This window comes from Chelon labrosus (genome assembly GCF_963514085.1).
Source record: "Chelon labrosus genome assembly, chromosome: 8".
Taxonomy (NCBI): Eukaryota; Metazoa; Chordata; class Actinopteri; order Mugiliformes; family Mugilidae; genus Chelon; species Chelon labrosus.
Window position 1 is genome coordinate 14,723,333 of NC_140358.1, and position 17,947 is coordinate 14,741,279.

The 17,947-nt window shown below is 44.6% G+C and overlaps 1 protein-coding gene across 1 annotated transcript in view; it reads right to left on the reverse strand.

Annotated features, from left to right (window-relative positions):
* Positions 1 to 16,460, reverse strand: part of LOC311491696 (bifunctional heparan sulfate N-deacetylase/N-sulfotransferase 1-like) — a 45,010-nt gene extending 28,550 nt beyond the window's left edge. The window contains exon 1 of the mRNA XM_084549697.1: positions 16,293 to 16,460. The gene's annotated coding sequence lies outside the window, so the exon portion shown is untranslated. The remainder of the gene's footprint in view (positions 1 to 16,292) is intronic.
* Positions 16,461 to 17,947: the final 1,487 nt, after the last annotated feature.

Here is a 17,947-nt window from a genome sequence, read left to right on the forward strand (position 1 = left end):
TATGCTAGAAATAAGGTCCAGGTTGTAAAAATAGTAGTTTCCCTTTAAATGCACAGTGGCCAACAGGTTCAAAAAAGGCAACTGGACTTGTAGAGTTTTTTGAGAAGACGTTTCACCACTCATCCGAGTAGCTTCTTCAGTTCAGGCAAAGCCACAGATGTTTCTGTAATGAGCAGTGAAATAAAAATGTCATTTATTTCAAGTCATACATCTTTTAATTGGAAACAAATAGGCCCAGCCAATGGGAAAGAACATTTTACACTAAATGTATCTAATATTGTGTTCATATTTAAATCATTCGTTATGTTTTGTTGGGAAAAAAAGAGGATAAAATAAAAAATAAACAAAAAATCGCATATTAAATCGTAATCGCAATATTGGGGGGAAAAAATCGCAATTAGATTATTTTCCCAAATCGTTCAGCCCTAATAGTAAGAATTATTCTTTTTTACACCATCAAGCACAACGATTAGAGGAAACACTGAGGGGAAAAGTAAATAACATTGACCATCTTGTGACAACACAATGTTCTGCTGGGAAACTTTTGGACCTGGCATTTGTGTGGATGTTACTTAGACATGTACCACCCACCTAGACCAGACCAGGCATCCCAACCCCATAACAATGACTCCCCTTGATGGCAGCAGCCATCCCCAGCAGGATGCAGCCTGACACAGACACACACACACCAAAACGGTTTAGGAACAACTAAAAAAAAACATGAAAAACAGCACAAGGTGTTGACCTGGCCTCCAAATTCACTAGATCCCAAACTGATCATGTATCTGTGGGATGCACTGGAACAAGCCTGATCCAAAGAGGCCCTTCCCCTCAAACCATAGGACCCAAAGGCCCCTACTAACAACACCCTCAGAAGGACCCTGTTCATTCTCTGATGAGTCACAACTGTTTTGGAAGCACAAGGGAGACCTGCAAGATATTAGGAAGGTGGTCGTAATGTTATGCCTGATTGGCGTATAAGAATTGTCGTGACTTCTTGAAATTCATTATTGACCGAGCGTGCCACCCCACAAATACTGTCAGATAGTTTCAGGTCAAAATACGACCAAATCTAAATCTCGATATGGAGGGGGGAAAACAACTGGCACTCTGTTGTCAGCAATACAAGCAAGCTGACCTCAGACAAGCCGCCACAGCCATAAAAACCTCAACCACTAACCAGTGTCTTAAAAAAAAAATACACAAGATGGAACCATTTAGGAGAAGCCCGTATTTTGTTTTGTTTGTCTGTTTGTTTTTGGAGGGAAATAAAAACGGTGAAATATATTAGAGATTGAAAATGGACACCGTAACGCAAATGAATTAATACATTGTGGAATAAACTGGCCCCTGCAAAATGACCAACATGAGCCTAAATTTAGATTTAAAGAGGCGTGAAAGCCTCCTTGCAAACAGTAAATGTGTCGGCCAGCCCCATAACGCTTCCAATAACAGAGACGGAGACATGCTCTGCCCTCCCTGTCTGCGCAGGGCACAACAGCTGAATCAACGGGAGGGTCTGCATCCACCCTGCACTGCATGCCTCAGAGGATACAAGTTTCCACCATACAGTTTATCCCTCAGGTGACAGGGCTGATCTCCCCGCACTAACGGAGATGAACACAAGCAGATGGGGAATGTGGCAAACGGTGCCACTCTCAGCCCGAGAAATATGGGCGCCGTGTGTGTTTATGGCGGTCAATATCGGGGGAGAGTGGTGTGGATGTCACTGGCAATAGGTTAGAATTCAAAATAAAAATCAAAGGAGGCCTGAGGCTGGCTTTGAAAAAGAGGCCCATCGGAGTATGACTGCAGAAAATTGTGCTGGCATAGTACTTCTCAACCCTAGTGGGGCGTGACAGCTCACAACATAATATTAATATATTATTTGATCTGCCCACCCTCAAGCGAAGGACTCACAATGCATTACAAACTCCAGGGGGGTTCAAGACCCCGAGCAGCAGAACAGTTGACCACGTCTCACAAGAGATGACTTCCAGGTCACTGCCGCGGAGATGAGGTTAATATTACTGTCACTGGTTGCCGGCAGGAGAAAGAAAGACAAGCAGAGAAGAGAAAATGAAAACGAAATCCTTGTATTCCTTTAGACTTCAAACTACCTGCTGTAAATTGCAACGGAAAAGCAGTCCACCTCCTTCTGAAGGCTCCCTTAATGGTGTTGTCCCTAAAACCTTTATCACTAATTCATTACTTCAGATTTTCCAGCAGCAAGCTTTGTCTTTTGTCTAATTGTGAGCCAGTCACTGTGATCAGTCAGTCCTACTAACAGCTTTCCTTTTGGAGGGGCGGGATCAAAAACTGAATCATTGTACCAATACGGCATTTGCTGTGTGTGCAGATTAAAATGACTTTAATTTCAGACTGTTCAAAATTTGTTGAGAGGGTAAAATGTCAGGCTGTAATGAATGTTGAGGTTTCTCCATTGTGCCCCTTGTCAGAAAGTGAATGTTGCCATTGAGCAGGATAACACTGAAATAATATACCACATATTCAAGGTGGGATTTTAGAGAAGCTCTCAGTACCTATTTAATCAATATAAACTTTCAAGGGCAGAAAAAAAAAAAGCCATTTTCTTTTTTTTGCACCACTTCCTCAAATCTCCCCTCACACATGGAAGCGTGCACGAGTCTAATTAGCTGTGTCATATCCCCCGATGACTCCGCTGTTTCCTCTCACCGGGAAGATTAACCACCACAACACTAATATCGGCCTCCGCATCAACGCAATTAGGTGAGGAGTGAAATGTGAGGCATGTCGTCACATCTCCCAGGCTTCATTAGGGCGCACAAAAGACAACTTGACGACAGACGCGCTGCTGCGCCTGCAGGTTGGGGATGTACACGAGCAGGTGTACTTAGCAACCCCGTCGCCATGGGATGCAGTTTGAACTTGTCCCAGACAATACAATATGGCTAGCTTTATTGTTGGTAGTAGAGGCTATTAAAGGAGCTCAAAGGCCACTTCACATTGACGCAGCCTTTTAAGGTTTGAGCTGAGCAGTACCAGGATGTCTAGCAATTGTTACAACTTTCGTCTATACCTTGGGACTACCTCATCAATGAACATTTTGAAATTAATTTAACTACACTCTGAAGTGTTTACAGTGGGGAGTGTTGATCTTGCATATCAGGGTTTAACCAACAGTATATACTAGTAATTAGATTGGTATTCTGTTAAAGCTCTGGGTATCACTACCCATAGTTCACATGACTGGAAACAGAATTTAAAAAATACTTTCTCAGGGTTCTCCATAACTGCTTATAAAATCCACAAACATGCCTGTCTGATAATCTACCAGAACTATTTCAATATGAAGGAGGATCCATGATGACTTTCGAATATGAAATTAAAGAATGCCAAGTCAATCTTCCTAAATCATCCATGAGCTGGAGTTGCCTCCGGAGGCCTAAATTCAAGGAAACCAGGAAACAGAAGGTTTAGACAGTTTGACAAAGAGCCATCTGAGGACAATCCATTGTTTCAAATTGCTTCCAGACGCTCCATACTTTTAAACTGTTGCATTTTCTGGCAATAATTTGTCATTCTTTCAGTCAGTCTTGGAGCTTCCTATTAGTTTGCGTCAGCCAAACCACCACCCAAAGCATGGTTGCATAGTGAGCAAGTGAACTTCTGGCGACTCTGGGTGGGTTCGTCTTTTCTTCTGTTACAAAGATTCCTTTTAAAAAACTCCTGGAAAATTAATCTATGCAGAGAGCACAACACTCTGAAACAAAACTAAGAAAAACTTCCTCCCTATGGTCCAAGCGCTGTTTAATAAACAGCTTTTTTATGCTAAGAAAACATTTCTAGAAGAGTATGTCATTTCACAGCAGGTTCATCATCATGAATACATGTGGCTTAAAAACAAACGTCTGAAAACCAAACAGGAAGTTAAGCTGCATAATATTCTGGCATAATCAACTTGATATATTATAAAATACAACCAGCTGTTGATTAAAGGGTGAGTCATTCAAATATAAACCAAAGAGTAGCAGGCTCATCATCAGAGTAACACTGAACACACTGAACTGCAGCCTACTATGATGCCTTTACCAACAACACACAAAAACTACACCAGACAGCAAGTCTGATCTATTAATAACCGCTGACGCCATTTCGGTTACATCACGGCCGTTTATTATATATAGTCTATTTTATAAAGCACAAAACAATTACTGTTTCTTTTTCCAAACAGCAGGCTGCTCCATTTTCCTCAAAGTGAAGGTTTGCTGTATTTCTTCGTCACACATAACGGTAGGCTTAACATTTTTGGGGCAGAAAGAAAAAAGTGTGAAGGCACAATGCAGAAAGTGTTAGGGCCCATTCTGGATTCAAAAGGCGCTTTTGCACCAAACATTTCTGGGTACTCTAAGAGAGTAACTATCCGCAGGGGGAGCTCCCCTGAGAACTACATACCTGCAAGAGATTCTGTTTGCGGTTTGCATTCATACCCCTGTAAGAAGTGACAACAGTCAGCTTATGGTTGGTACAGCAACAGGACTTAGCTTATGTCACCAATATTTGCACAGCTACCATATAACCAACGTTGTAACCGTTAGGGGTAGGTCTCCTTTAGTTAGTGGTCAGCAGACCAATCGGACGACCAACAAAGAGTCAATTATTTCACTCAAGACTCTTGGCACTCAAGGCTTGTTCTGGGAAAGTACCTTCCCTTAAAGTAAGAATCGAAAAAAGACCTTTAAAACAAGAAGAACAACAATCATTTTCATTTCCTGTTAAGACACAAAAAGTGTGGTAATATGTCCAACACTTACAGGAACTATAAAAAATTTGAACTAATCCGAAAAGGGCCTGATATTTTGCTTTGCAGAACAAATGTCAAGTATTTCTTGAATAGCAACACAGATACATTCAAGCTGACCAACACACACTGCAGCACTGTACAAAACTTCAACAAGCTCTGCTGCGGCCGAAGACCTGCACCAGCATTTTTGGACGAGAGGTTGTTTTACCCTGCTGGAGATCCACATGGCGGAGGTTGTCCCCCCCCCCCCCCCAACCCAGTGTTTCTACCGAAACCAGAAGTTTTTATACAGAAAGAAAATGTTCAATTAACATACAGTTCCAGTTACCTGAACAAAAATAGATTCTGAAATAAATTACATGGAAAAGTCTACTTTGTCTGCGACACATTTTGTTGCTTCTCTCCCCGAGACGGTGACCCACATTATTTGCAGTTCAGTGGGCAAAGGACAGGAGTCAATGGAGGGCCACACAGACCTGCACTAACAGCCAAAATATACTGTCCCTCTTTTTTTATTGACTCAAGATTTGGCTTGAATTGAAAATTGATTAAAATAAATGGGATTGCCTATATTTGAATGGCATTACAGAGAAATATAAACGTTTTTTTTTTATGTTACATAAAAAAAACTGTAAAAAACAGATCTTCCTAATTCAAATACGAGCTACATCTTTAAGAAAGAAAAGTGGAATTAACACATTTGTTTCTTAAAGAATCAAATACTTACATCTAAACATGTGTGGCAGAGCATGCCAGAGTCAGATCAGGTGAATGTGCTCCAACACCAAGTCCTGCCATGCACACCGTTAACAAAAATATCTGGCTCAGCCTTCAAAAGTTGCTGTTGCTGGATCCTTGAACAATGTTTTCATTTAGACCTTCAGACCACCTAAAGGTTCCCGGTGGGAAAAACTCCTTTTCACCGCACGAAGAACAGACACGGGTGGGAAGACAGAGATATCCCTATGAACGGATATGCTGTCAACTGACATTAGAGCGCACGGCAGATATTTACAGCTTTCTGGAAACATCTGTAGGCTCATAGAGGACTGTCAGGCAGGCAGGGTAAACATCATGCTTACTAGCATCTCACACCCCTATGCTAACCACGCCTGCCAATCACATGAATCAGGCTTGTTGCCGAGTTTCAGAAGCGGATGAAAGGATGCCGTGCAATGGAGGGTATAAGCGCGGCGGGCAGCCAAAAGAATACGGCAATCTGCTGCAAGCCAAAGTAGAAAGTTTGAGGCTCAAAGACAAGACAAATACACAACAAATGTGCAGCTAATTGAGATGTTTAGCTCAAACAACTGCTTAAGTGATAGCTTGAGACAAGCAAGTTCAAAAATATGCAAGAAGAGAAAAAAAAAAGAGATGTGAAATGTGCCAGTGAAGGGAGGCAAACAGAGCACAGAAGAAAACGCGCAGAGGGGGGAAACAAGAGAGCTAGAAAACAGAAGAAATCTAACAAAAGACAACAGAACATAGTCGGAACACAGTGGAGCCGAGCACAACACACCAGAACAGGCTGTAATTGTGTTGTGCGGGACTGACCCCAGCGCATCCCAGCAGGCATTGCATGATGAATGGGCCTGGCGATGACTACATCCCACCCCCCCTCCTTCCTCCTCCTCACATGCTCTTTTCTCTCCCTCTCTTCTCTGTCGCCACTATTAGCCCTCCTTCTGTCCCTCCCTTTCCCCAAAACCGCACTCTATTCAGCTGCTGCCATCCCACAAGATTAATTTGCATTCAGTGCACTTAGTCCTCGTATTGTGCTCTGACACAATGACATATTACAGTGCACAGCACACCTATTAAACATATAGTCTAGCTTGAGGTAGAATGCTTTTTTTTTTTTTCTTTTTTCCAGGATGGCTATGATAGAGTACAAATGTGTAAGGCAAGAAGCATGAAGATACAGCTTGATTGGCTACGAACACAGAGAGGCACTGACACACAAGTCACAGCGGAATCATTACAGGAACAGTTAGATAACCTCGATTAATGATTCACTAGACCCAAACTAATAAACTGGGTCAGATTGTGTTAGCAGTGGTGGCAAGAGCAGAGAGACCTTCAGGTTAGGCAGTGTGTGTGTGTGTGAGAGAGAGAGAGAGAGAGAGAGAACAGCGGCAATGAGATCAAGCTAGAAAAAGAAAATTAAAGAGTGAGAAAAAAAAAAAAAGCAATAGAGGCGTTGGTGTTACTCTACGGTAGACCCTGAGGAAAGAGACAGTAATGCATGGGAAATAGGCTTTTTCCTCCAGCTTCCTTTGCTCCCATTCTCCTTCTGCTGTTCCATCGTGCCTGAGTCCAAGGGGAGCGAAAAAAATAAAAAAAATAAAAAGGGAGACCAAATTTAATTTGCTATACTGTCTCTAGCCGTCCCCCCGTGTGCCTGGGGGCAAAAGAAATGGATTCTGGAATTTAAAAAGATGAGTGAAATAAAGAAATAAAACAGGGCACTCAGGAGAAGGCGTCAGAGACAATAGCACAGAGGGTGGCGGGGAGAAATGGGAGCAGGGTTTGAGGGGAGTGGTGGGGGGGGTGGGCAAGGAGCTGGGAGAGTGTTACGTAGGCCAGATATTAACTGTATGGTTATCATAAACCAGCTCTGAGGCCTGACCATCTGGAGAGGCCACAGGGTTACTCAAACAGTCAGATCAGGGTGGCGATAGCGGCCACTGCTTACGGTACAACATCCAAACATGGAGGTTGTTGAGGGGTTAACAACCCATTACCTCACCCTGTTGCACTCCCAGGGGAGGCGCGGCGAGTATGGAGCTGCGGTGATGTGTGTGCACTTTCCTCAAAGCCCAAAGCGCACCTTTGGGTCATTACTCCACAAAGACGAGCTCAGAGGAGTGACGTCAGCACGGAGATGGAGGCTGCGTGCGGGAGGTAAGTGTGGAAGATGGAGACTGGGGAGGTTGCGGTCTGCGGTGGAGTTACATTACTCCCCTCCAGCTCTTCTCTACCTGTCACATAAGCACTTTGAGGACTCAACAGTAAAGCCCGAGCCTTGACAACTTCAAATGCCTTCTTTGCCGGGGCAGATCAGAGGCAGCGGAAGGATAAAGGAACGGAGAAACAAAGAAAGAGGAATCTGCGAAGCACCAGTGCTGCTCTGTGTCGAGCCATGACACGGTGTTGCGGGATAGCATGAAATTCATTATCAAATTCTTGAATCAGGTTCATCCACTGCTCAGTCCCACAGTCAAATAAATGAAGGGGGGCTCTCTCTCCCCCCCCGGCCCATTGAGAGCCAATGGGCTCTGGTCGAGCTGCAGCAGAGAGTTGGGGGCCATTACCAAGAGAAAACAAACACAGACCTCTGGTCAGCCACACACAGCCCGGCCCAGACACCTGTGTCCTATTCAACAAACATATCCGGCCACTTAACACTTCTCAGAGGGGGTAGGGTGCTGTTTGTGTTTGTAGGCTTGCACACCCCACTAAAGTTCCTTTAGTTTAGCTTCTTTACCCAAACAGCCTCCAAGACTCTCTGCGAGGACCAAATGCTTTGCTGCTGTAGCCCGTTGTGCTGAGAGCAGCCAGCCGTTACACCACCTGACCGCCACAACTGACCCCACTCGAAGAGCTGCAGCCTCTGAATAAAATCGGCCAGAACCTGGCAAAACAAAGCTCATTCATCCTGCTGTCACTCGCAGCCTCCAGCCACCCTTCTGTCTAGGTGCCCCAGCTGTGTCTGGACTGACCCCGGGGTTGCCAACACCTGTCCTGCACAGAAAGGGACAGACACGCACACACACACACACACACACACACCTCTGTACCACCCACGATGGATGAGAGACAGCAGGCTGGGCAGACACGGCAACGCCTCGGATCAGTGGAGGCGTACACTTGGAGCTGCCAGAAGCTAAACCTTGGGTCGGCATCATTACAATTCTTTCCACCTCAGCAATTCAAAATGGAGAAGAGGCATGCCATCAGCTGTGGCCACTTCGTTATGGTGGATTCTCAATGCCTCGATACAATTTACTCAACTGTAATGGAGATGACCCATAACCCTGGCAATGCACAGATAGTTTCCACCCAAAGATTGGGGTAGATAGTCAGGCTGAGCTGCTTAGATGCTTTAACAGATGACTGCGTGCCACATGCTTTGTTTGCAGCAAAGTCAAATGCAGTCACAGATGGAAGCCGACTGGTCACCAGATGACTTGGTGTGGTGTGGTGTGGTGGTCTGCTCTGGGAAAAGAGAAGGGAACAGAGGCACTGGGCACCAGATGCCCTGCTGAAGTTTACTCAGTCCTGCTGTCCTGGTGGGATGCCATGACACTGGCCTGTTCTACTCTCAAGGATCAGGACAATGAGCAGAGAGAGAGCGTGTAGCAGATGAAGCCCGGTTTCATGCTGTACTGTCGTCCCAGCTAACAACAAGTCTCTGTCGACGCAGGCTAACAAAGGAAAACTGGAACCTCTGCGTGACCTTGTGTAGGCGTTCACTCCTCGCCTTCTTTACAGGATCGCTGCTCATCAGGACAGCACAGTAAACATAAACTCTGGTCGGTAAACACAGAACATGGGTTTCCTGACAGTATCAGGTCAAGGCTGTGATCTTGTTTGGGAACAAACAGTCAAACAATACAAGGAAAGACTGCCACAAGTACAAAATAAGGACACTGAATATACTTTAGTTAACAGGAACCGAAGTTAAACGAATGTAAGCAAGCTCTGCAATGACTGCTATCTTTGTCAAGGTCATAATGTTCCATTTTTGTCTGAACTACTTTAGAGTTTCAAGTTTGCGGTCATTCTAGAGGCTGTAGTTTGACGCACTGCTGGATACTGAAATGTGATTCCAATAGGACGTTGAGATCGGTATCGGGGCCAGTTGTGGCGTTTTTAAAATGATCGGATGGGATTGAGCACGTAGCCAAGCCTGATCTTTTGTATTTGTATAAACCAAAACCAAACATTAGAGAACGTGACTAAACATGTCTGCTGTCTGGAAGTACTTTACGGAAACTGAGAAAACATTTCCATTGAATAGTTATATAATGCTGGCCTAAGCAGAACTGTGATTTGGTATATGTTGTCACAGCGTGGACGCTTAAGTTAAGCAATATGCCACAGAGCTACTTAGAAAGACATTTGTTCGCTGGTTATTTATTTTGTTAAAACCATCCGGTGTTTTTGTTTTGGTTTGTTTTTTTTGTGATAAGAGCAAATATACTATTAGTTCATCTTCTGTTATGTATTTCTCACAACAAAGAAGGCTGTTGTGGAATAAAAAAAATCTTTAAGAAATAGCTTGGAGGCAGGTTTTTTTTTTTTTTCTTAACGCACTGCAGAGCTTTTGAACTGTCAAACATATAGGCTTACACTGGATTGATTCTGAAGCTTATTGTACATAATACAGCTGCACAGTGCACACATGATCAAAGTGAATACAAGTAATATAAGAAAAGCCTTTATAAATGACCAGGGAGAGAATTTTGTTTATTTAAAATATATGCACAAAAAAATAATATGCAAAAGATAATCACCTTCATCAAGACTAGGGTCAGCCGATATTCAATATTAATTAATCTGGGGCAAAAAAATTTGATTGGGACATTAGAAACATGTCTTGGTATAATGCATTACAATACAAAAGCACAACAACTGTCTATGAAAATGAACCTAAAGATGGATCAAACCTCTCTATAAACACATGAAAACAGTTGAACCGCGTTCCACAACAACAAGTCAGAAAACCCAGAGATTGTTGTTGGCCACTTTCAGCATTGCACGTTGATAACAATGCCTTACGTTGCATGTTGAGCGTGCTAAAATTGTAGCAACATGTCCACAGATTGAAGACTGATGGTGCTGTATGCATGACAGACTTAATGAGACGCACATTAACAGCTCTGTAGATGCATTGAGTAGTCATCTTGAACTAAATTAAAACTTGTTGTGAACTCAAAACTTGCGTAGTTCAAGTAGATCGCACTCTTGTATAACAAATGATTTTCATATTGTATCTGGACAAGTTTTTCAAGTGGACATCGGATATCCATTTCCACAAGCTGGATATGTTTCTTTCATGACTTTCATGCTTTGGTTAAGAATTCTCAATAATTGTGCCGTGAGCTCTTGTAACCCCGCCCCTCTAGTAGTGTTGCCTTGGCAACCGTTCAGCATATCTGTAGAGTACGGCAATGCAGCACTCCGAAGCCACATCAGTCCATCGATTTGTACCAGAGTTGAACCCAGAACAACAGGAGACCCCCAAAGAAGTTCGACAATAAAGATTTGAACAAGATGTTTCTAAACGTTTGGTGAAATTAATGCTACCTTGAGCCGCTGTTCGTTAGCCCACCCTGTAGTGAACAGTGGCCAACTCGAGGATTACTTGTTTATTGGAAGCTATGCCATACGTCTATGGTACAGTTAACGGTCACTATAAGCAGATTTTCCGGAATATGTACGCCAAGTTATGCCACCTCGCTCTCGTTTCTCCCGAGGCTAGGAGTTGGTGTAATGATACCTGTGAGCCTTTACAGCCGAGCACAAAGCAGCTTACATGCCAGGACTGCCTCATTGTTGATGTGTATCTGATGCTTCCTCAAACGAAATGTGGCTTCGCTATCAGTGCCACAACCTGCGTACAGGGGAAGGAGGGGGTGGTCTGTAGCCAAGTAGGAACAGGGCTCAGGGGCGGGTCTTATGTTCAGAACAAACGATCTATGTCAGAAGTGGCTCAAATTTGGAATGGCTGGCAGACACGCTCCACACCCTACTAAAAGTGAGAATTGCATGCCATGTACTCTTTAAACAAGTTCCCGTTATGATATACAATAAAATTATTGGATTTCTGTATGTCTGTGCAGAACGTTAGCAATTTAACTTGAGCTACAAATAGTACTGTTGTGTATTTCTCAGTTTTTGCAACAACACTGTAGACAACTTGAGGCCTGCATGAGTGATGGTGAACACGCATCACTTCTACAGAGGGTGAGAGCCTGTGTGTGGTATCTGCAGTGCAACCGAGGCCACCACACAACTGGATAAACATAGAGACCCCTCTCTGTGCTTATTCACTGAGTGTTTTAGCACCAAACCATACGTCTGGTGACGTAACGCGAATGTCCAAGATGTAAACAGGTGGAGAGGAACATTTACTCTGGCAGGACGGCCTTAAAGTGCTGTTTCAGTGGAAAAAATAAATAAAAAAAATCTTCACCCCAATACAGCATGCTCAGTTTAAAAGCAACATGCAACCCCAACGCAACACACAGACATACGTTACCAACTCAAGGTTTTTTTTTTTTTTTTTTTTAAAGAGCCATCCAAATAGCTAAATGGACAGAGGAGAAAAAAAATCTAATCATATCCGATGACTGATAGCACTTACGATGAGGACGGGGGTTAGAATATCCTGCAGTGAAGTGGTGCGTTCCCATTACTGCATCTCTCCATCTCTGAAAATGGCTTCATTAACAGGCCAGTGCCGAGAGCTCCCTTGCCGAGCGTATGAACGCGCAGCACCCCGAGGGTCCGCCGGAATGGGTTGAGGTGAAGTCCATTAACACCAGACAGCTTGTTTTTTTGACCACTAAATAAAACAGGGTACTTTTCTGTGTCTGCAGTATAAATAGCCTTTAGCTTTGGGGCTGGGGAGCACAAATTTCTGGGGCACCGGAAAGAAGTCGAGGGGAAAATGAAAGCCGTGGATCGGCAGGTGCTGATCTCGAACCAGCTGCAAAAATTCCCACATGAAGCGCAGCGCCACACATTTCTCAAGAAACAGCTTCTTGCCATAACTTGTTGCGGGAGTAGCCATCCAGGCTCTAATTCATGAAAAAGTAATTTCGCTACAATCTTTGTTCAGTATAACTGCCACTGTGGGCTTAATCAGAATCCAGTTGAGTATAAAGTACTAAAGATAATTGACTTTTTTTTCTTACTCCTCCATTCATTATGTCTTGTTTTGGATCAGTGTCACCTAAATGTCTAAAATTATGTAAATGTCTCTATCCGAACAGTTAGGGGGCCACTGGGTTTGATAAGCCAAGCAGCTATAAAAGCGAGGCTATCTTGTGTTAGGGATAAATCCATATCTCACATAACCTGCCCCACTCTTTTGGCATACTTCCTGATCCCTCAGGCAACCAGAGCTGGCTACCTCTGAGCCTATGACATAGCTCTTACTTTCCCAGCACTTACGGTCCAATCATGTGTCACCTGATGAAACACTACACCCCAGTCACCATTATTCGTCTGGATACAGGAGCCTCTGGAATGTATCAGATTCCTGCCTCGGGGGGTATGCACCTTGGAAACAACATGGCCCTACCTCCGCCAGCAGGCCTCCCCCCCCCCCCCCCCCCCCCCGTTGCCTGTCTTTCCATTCAGCAAAGTTCCACCAGAGGCTTGCTTCATTCGACCTCCTTCATCTGACATGTGCTCACATATTTGACTCGTGTCTCACAGGACAATTTAGAGCTTTGTAACCGCGTTCCTGCAGCCTCCTTTAGGTCACAGCTCCAGCCAAAGAGTAAACACCACAGTGAACTTTGCCTTTCGCTCAACTACTGCTGGGCCACATTGCCGTCCACGCTCAAAACAAGCAGCAGAACTAAACCAAAAAATTCAAATAAGAAAACTATTTTCTGCAACAATGATATAACATATCTCCTCTCTCCAGAGAGCAACAGTTATGCCCCGCAGTACTCGGGCCTGTAGTATTGAGTATCTCTGAGTCACTGGCCTGCGTAATTCAGTCTAGGGAATTATGACAGTGGAAAATCATTTCCCTGGGCCGGGGATAGGAGGCCATGGCTAATCGTTCAGTAATCTGATCTGCCTGCATACTGTTGCGTTCAGCCGCGCCGTTAGCCTAGCCAGCCACTCAGTCACACATGTGGACACCCCGAGTGCCTGCCAACTGTCTGATGCAGGCTAGCACCACTCAAAAACAACTCTCCAGGTTTTCCCGAGGATTACAGATGCTATCGGATCATTTGCTAATACTCGGTTGTGCTGTGCTGTTTGAAATGTATTTACTCCACCCCTGCTCTCCAATACCCCTTACGACTGAGCAGCCTAAGCCAAATATGCCACAGCCACATTCCAGACAGAGAGAGAGAGAAAAAAAAGACACTTCAATACAAACTACTTTAGAGGCTACAATCTGCTTCTCGCATTCTGGCATATTAATCCAAAAAGCTTGATTTAATGAGGAAACATCTGAGTTTGCCTGTCAAACAGCAGGCTGTTCTGGGGACACTTCCAATTGTAGACTCCAGTATCTGGTGGAGCCAGTGATGTTGTAGTAGTATGTGAATACGAACCATAGGGAGCAGTACTGTGGCACAAAGCAGTGCTTATACCCAGCAGAGAAGATTGGGGGGGCTCGAGTTTTGGAAAGATGCCTGGCCTCAGCCACACTTAAAGAGAGGTCTGCCCCCCACACACTGAGAGTGGCTGCAAGGGGCACCGACATGGAAAAATACAAGCGCTGGCATGTTGTTAGGCCTTGGAGCGTCCTACAAATACATAGTGTAGCTTTAAAAGCAGTGGTATTAGTTATACTGCAAACAATTAAACAACCACCTTCCTCCACGTTTCGAGAAGAATCAATAAACCTCTCTGATTGACAACTTGTCTCATGCGGCGCAAACCCAAAATCTACAATGACGGACCGTCCGTGATCATGTCTCACTCTGACAAACAGCAAAACGCTTGCCCGGTGACGTTATCCGTCATATACTATCATAGCTGCAACATTTTATCAAGCGCTCTGCGTGTAGGCATTGTGACCCGGTTGCACCATTTCGCAGGTATATCTAAGCGCAGAGAAGCTGATATATGATCAAATGGCTGCGGCAGCCTTCATCAAGTGAAAGCGCTAGATCACAGCATGCTTGGCAGCTAGTGGGAGCAGTCAGATGGAGGGTTAGAACAAACCAGACAAACAGTTGGCACCGACAAATAGAGCGCAACTTAAGATTCAGCTCTCCACAAATTTGACAAACACATGACAGCAGCCACACTCTATTTTTTTTTTTTTAATCTAATCTGCAAATGGAATAAGCCTGGCTTTTTTTTTTTTTTTTTTTCACAAATGCAGGGTGGAACATGTGATAAACAACACATGGCTTGGGAATAGCAAAAAAAAAAAGTTAAGCATTGGTCAGATAAATCTCATGATGCAAGGGACTGCGCTCTGCAGCAGTTACAGGAATGCTTTCTGCAGCTGGGGCGAAATGAAACGCAGGGAAAGTCCTTACGACTTTTCGAACACATTCGAAGTGTGTGAGTCATTCCTCTTCAGTGATCTCTTACTCACATAGGTGCACGCCTGCGCTCCCCCAAGGCAACAGATTTCAGGCAGGTCTGGACTGCCCCTTTTTTTTTTTTTCTTTCTCCTCTACAGAGCACAGTCAAAGTGTTTATAGTAGTTAATAGATGCAGCTCGAGGTGGAGACACACGTTTGCACCACAAACAGCGAAGACACAGATGTTTTATGAGCCACATATGAGGAACACATAAAAACTGAATGGCTGGGTGTTTTTGTTGACACAGGATTTCAAAAGGAGAAAAAAAAACTTAATGCGGAAAATGGCAAAGGAATGAGCAACATGGTCCTGTTTGTCTGCATATATAAGCACTGCTCATTGTTAGGACAAAACTGGTAATTTAGCTGAGTATTCATATTTGCAATAATCAACCTCCTGCAGAGGAGTCTTTAACAGGTAGCTGCAAATCAACCAGATGCATCACATAAAAACACTGAGCCTGTCATCACAGCTAATAATTAACCCAAGTTGCCCAAAATCATTAGGACAAACGTGGACATGTTTCAAGCATTCCCATGGTAGCTACTAGTCTTTTGTCCACGTCTGTCATGCAGTGCCATTAAATTAGGCGGCAGACAGTCGTATCGACCTTTAATTTGAATTTGCACACCAAACTCGCTTGGCCTTTTCGTTGCGGGACTAGACTGTTAACAGGTAAATGGTTACTCTGTGGTCAGGTGGTTGACTCGAAGCGACACAAACACACCGCAGCAGCTGCAAAGTTACAAAAACCAAGTAACTCGGTGGTCGCCCGTACCGGGGGTGGGTGGTGGGGGGGGGGCTGCATAACAGGACCCGACTCGATAGAGGAATGTTAAAATCACGCAGCCCAAGCAGCCGGACACGGCTCTATCCTGAGCACAAACTTCGACCTGACCCGCTCAGACAACAACAGCGGCGGCGGCTTCCTTTTCCTCTGCTGCCGTATGGACGAGCCCGAAAGCACCGCCGAGCCGCCACCGCAGCGTCGGGGCTTTATGTTCCCAGCTATGGGGGAGAGAGTCGGGCCGACAAGAAAGGAAAAAAAAAAAAAGAAAGACTGGCCTCATCTCCCGTCTGCGCCAGACAACGTACACTATACACTAGCCTGGCCTGGGAGACGGAGCGGCGGGGCTGTCGGTCGTGCTCCAAACAAGAAGCCGAAAGCGCCGCGACGAGACTTGCGTCGCGTTGTCGATGTACTCACCTCGTTTGAGGGTACGTGGGTTTGGGGAAAGGCGCAGGCTGGTGGGGACGAATGCGAGGCTGAAGCACGCTGCTCGCATGTCGTCGAGTCGGCTTCTCTGTCGGCCGTGATGTGGAAGCGGCACGGCGGACTCGGCTGGGAGAAATCGGGAAATGTGAGAATGCCCCTCTCTTTCTGCAGCTCTGTGCACCGAGCAGTAGCTCATAACTGTCGTCAGGAGGCGCCAGCGAGGCACTTTTTTTTCTCTCTCTCTCTCTCTCTCTCTCTCTTCTCTGACATGCGCAGCCTGCTGGAGAACTCCTCAAAGAAATCACTGTGCGATCATATCCCTGCAGGGGCTCATCTGCATCCGTGCACTCCAGCGCTGAGAACATACGGCCTTGATGTTATGTGTGTGCTATAGGGGACTCTTGTCGCAGCGATTGTGCAATGATATTGAAATTATTACGTTTTTATGATTCATAGGGAAGGAGTTATGATTAGTCACCACATCATTCAGATTACACAACAAGGCCCCGGTGCATAATGTGTGCTGTTTGTCATGAATCTCCGTTTCCTAATGAATATTAATATCATATAATACTATCATTATTCAGTCATAATGTCTTCATAACAGCATTGCTGCAAATCCTCTTGAAGCATGTGGTTTATTTTCATAATACAACTTTATTTGAGCTTTTTTTAAATCATATTTTGGGATAAATATTTGATGTGATTTATTTAAAAACTTATATAAACTGACCTTTACTAAACAAGAATGCAGGAAATATATTATAGACTATATAGAATAGCTTCAACAGCCTCCTGACAATTTCCTTTCTTGAATGGAGCTCTGAAACATGGAGTAGCTTCGATGCACCTACACGGCCTCTGACCTTGTGACTCATGAGGTTTGCCGATTTTGATTACAGAGTGGCTAAACCCAAGACAAAGCCGTCCTTCAAAACGGGTCTGGCTGTCTCATCCCCATCACATGATAGCGGAGACAGGGTCACGCGACTCATTAAGACGAGGACGGCGACGCACAGGAGCTTTATTTGGTGTCCTGCTAAACGCAGGGCAAGCGTCAGACTGTGTGCCGGGCGAGGACGGAAAACAAGAGTAGGAGGCCGTCAGAGTCGGTGACTGACAATTAGCATCACAGGCCTGACAAACATAATGCAACTGATTCATAACGGAAATCCACTGACTTTGCATAACACACAAAGCAGCAGGATATGAAAATACTTTCTGTTTGGAAGGAGCCAGAAAGTACAGCATATTTTTTGACTTGCTTAATGGCAGCTGCACACCGAAAGATACGCCAGCTCCACAGGCCCGCACATCTAATCCCTGCCCTCTGATTCCACATCGTCACCCCGACCTTAACTAAACATTAGGGACTTAATGCCTATCTGTAATCTTCAATATCCCTCACGCCACTAATTGGAGTTTCACACAGCAAAGACACGCTGACCTGAATCGGAACAGGTGGATAGATAAACTGTAAGTGGCCAACACAATTGGCTTAAGCACGCTCTCACACACCAGCCGAGCAGTCCGTCTGTTTCTCTCTCTCTCTCTCACAGGCACACTGTGGTGGAAAAAAACGCTCGGATCCTTTACTATGAGTCAAAGCAGTACTGTCACCATCACAGTGTAGACATAATAAAATT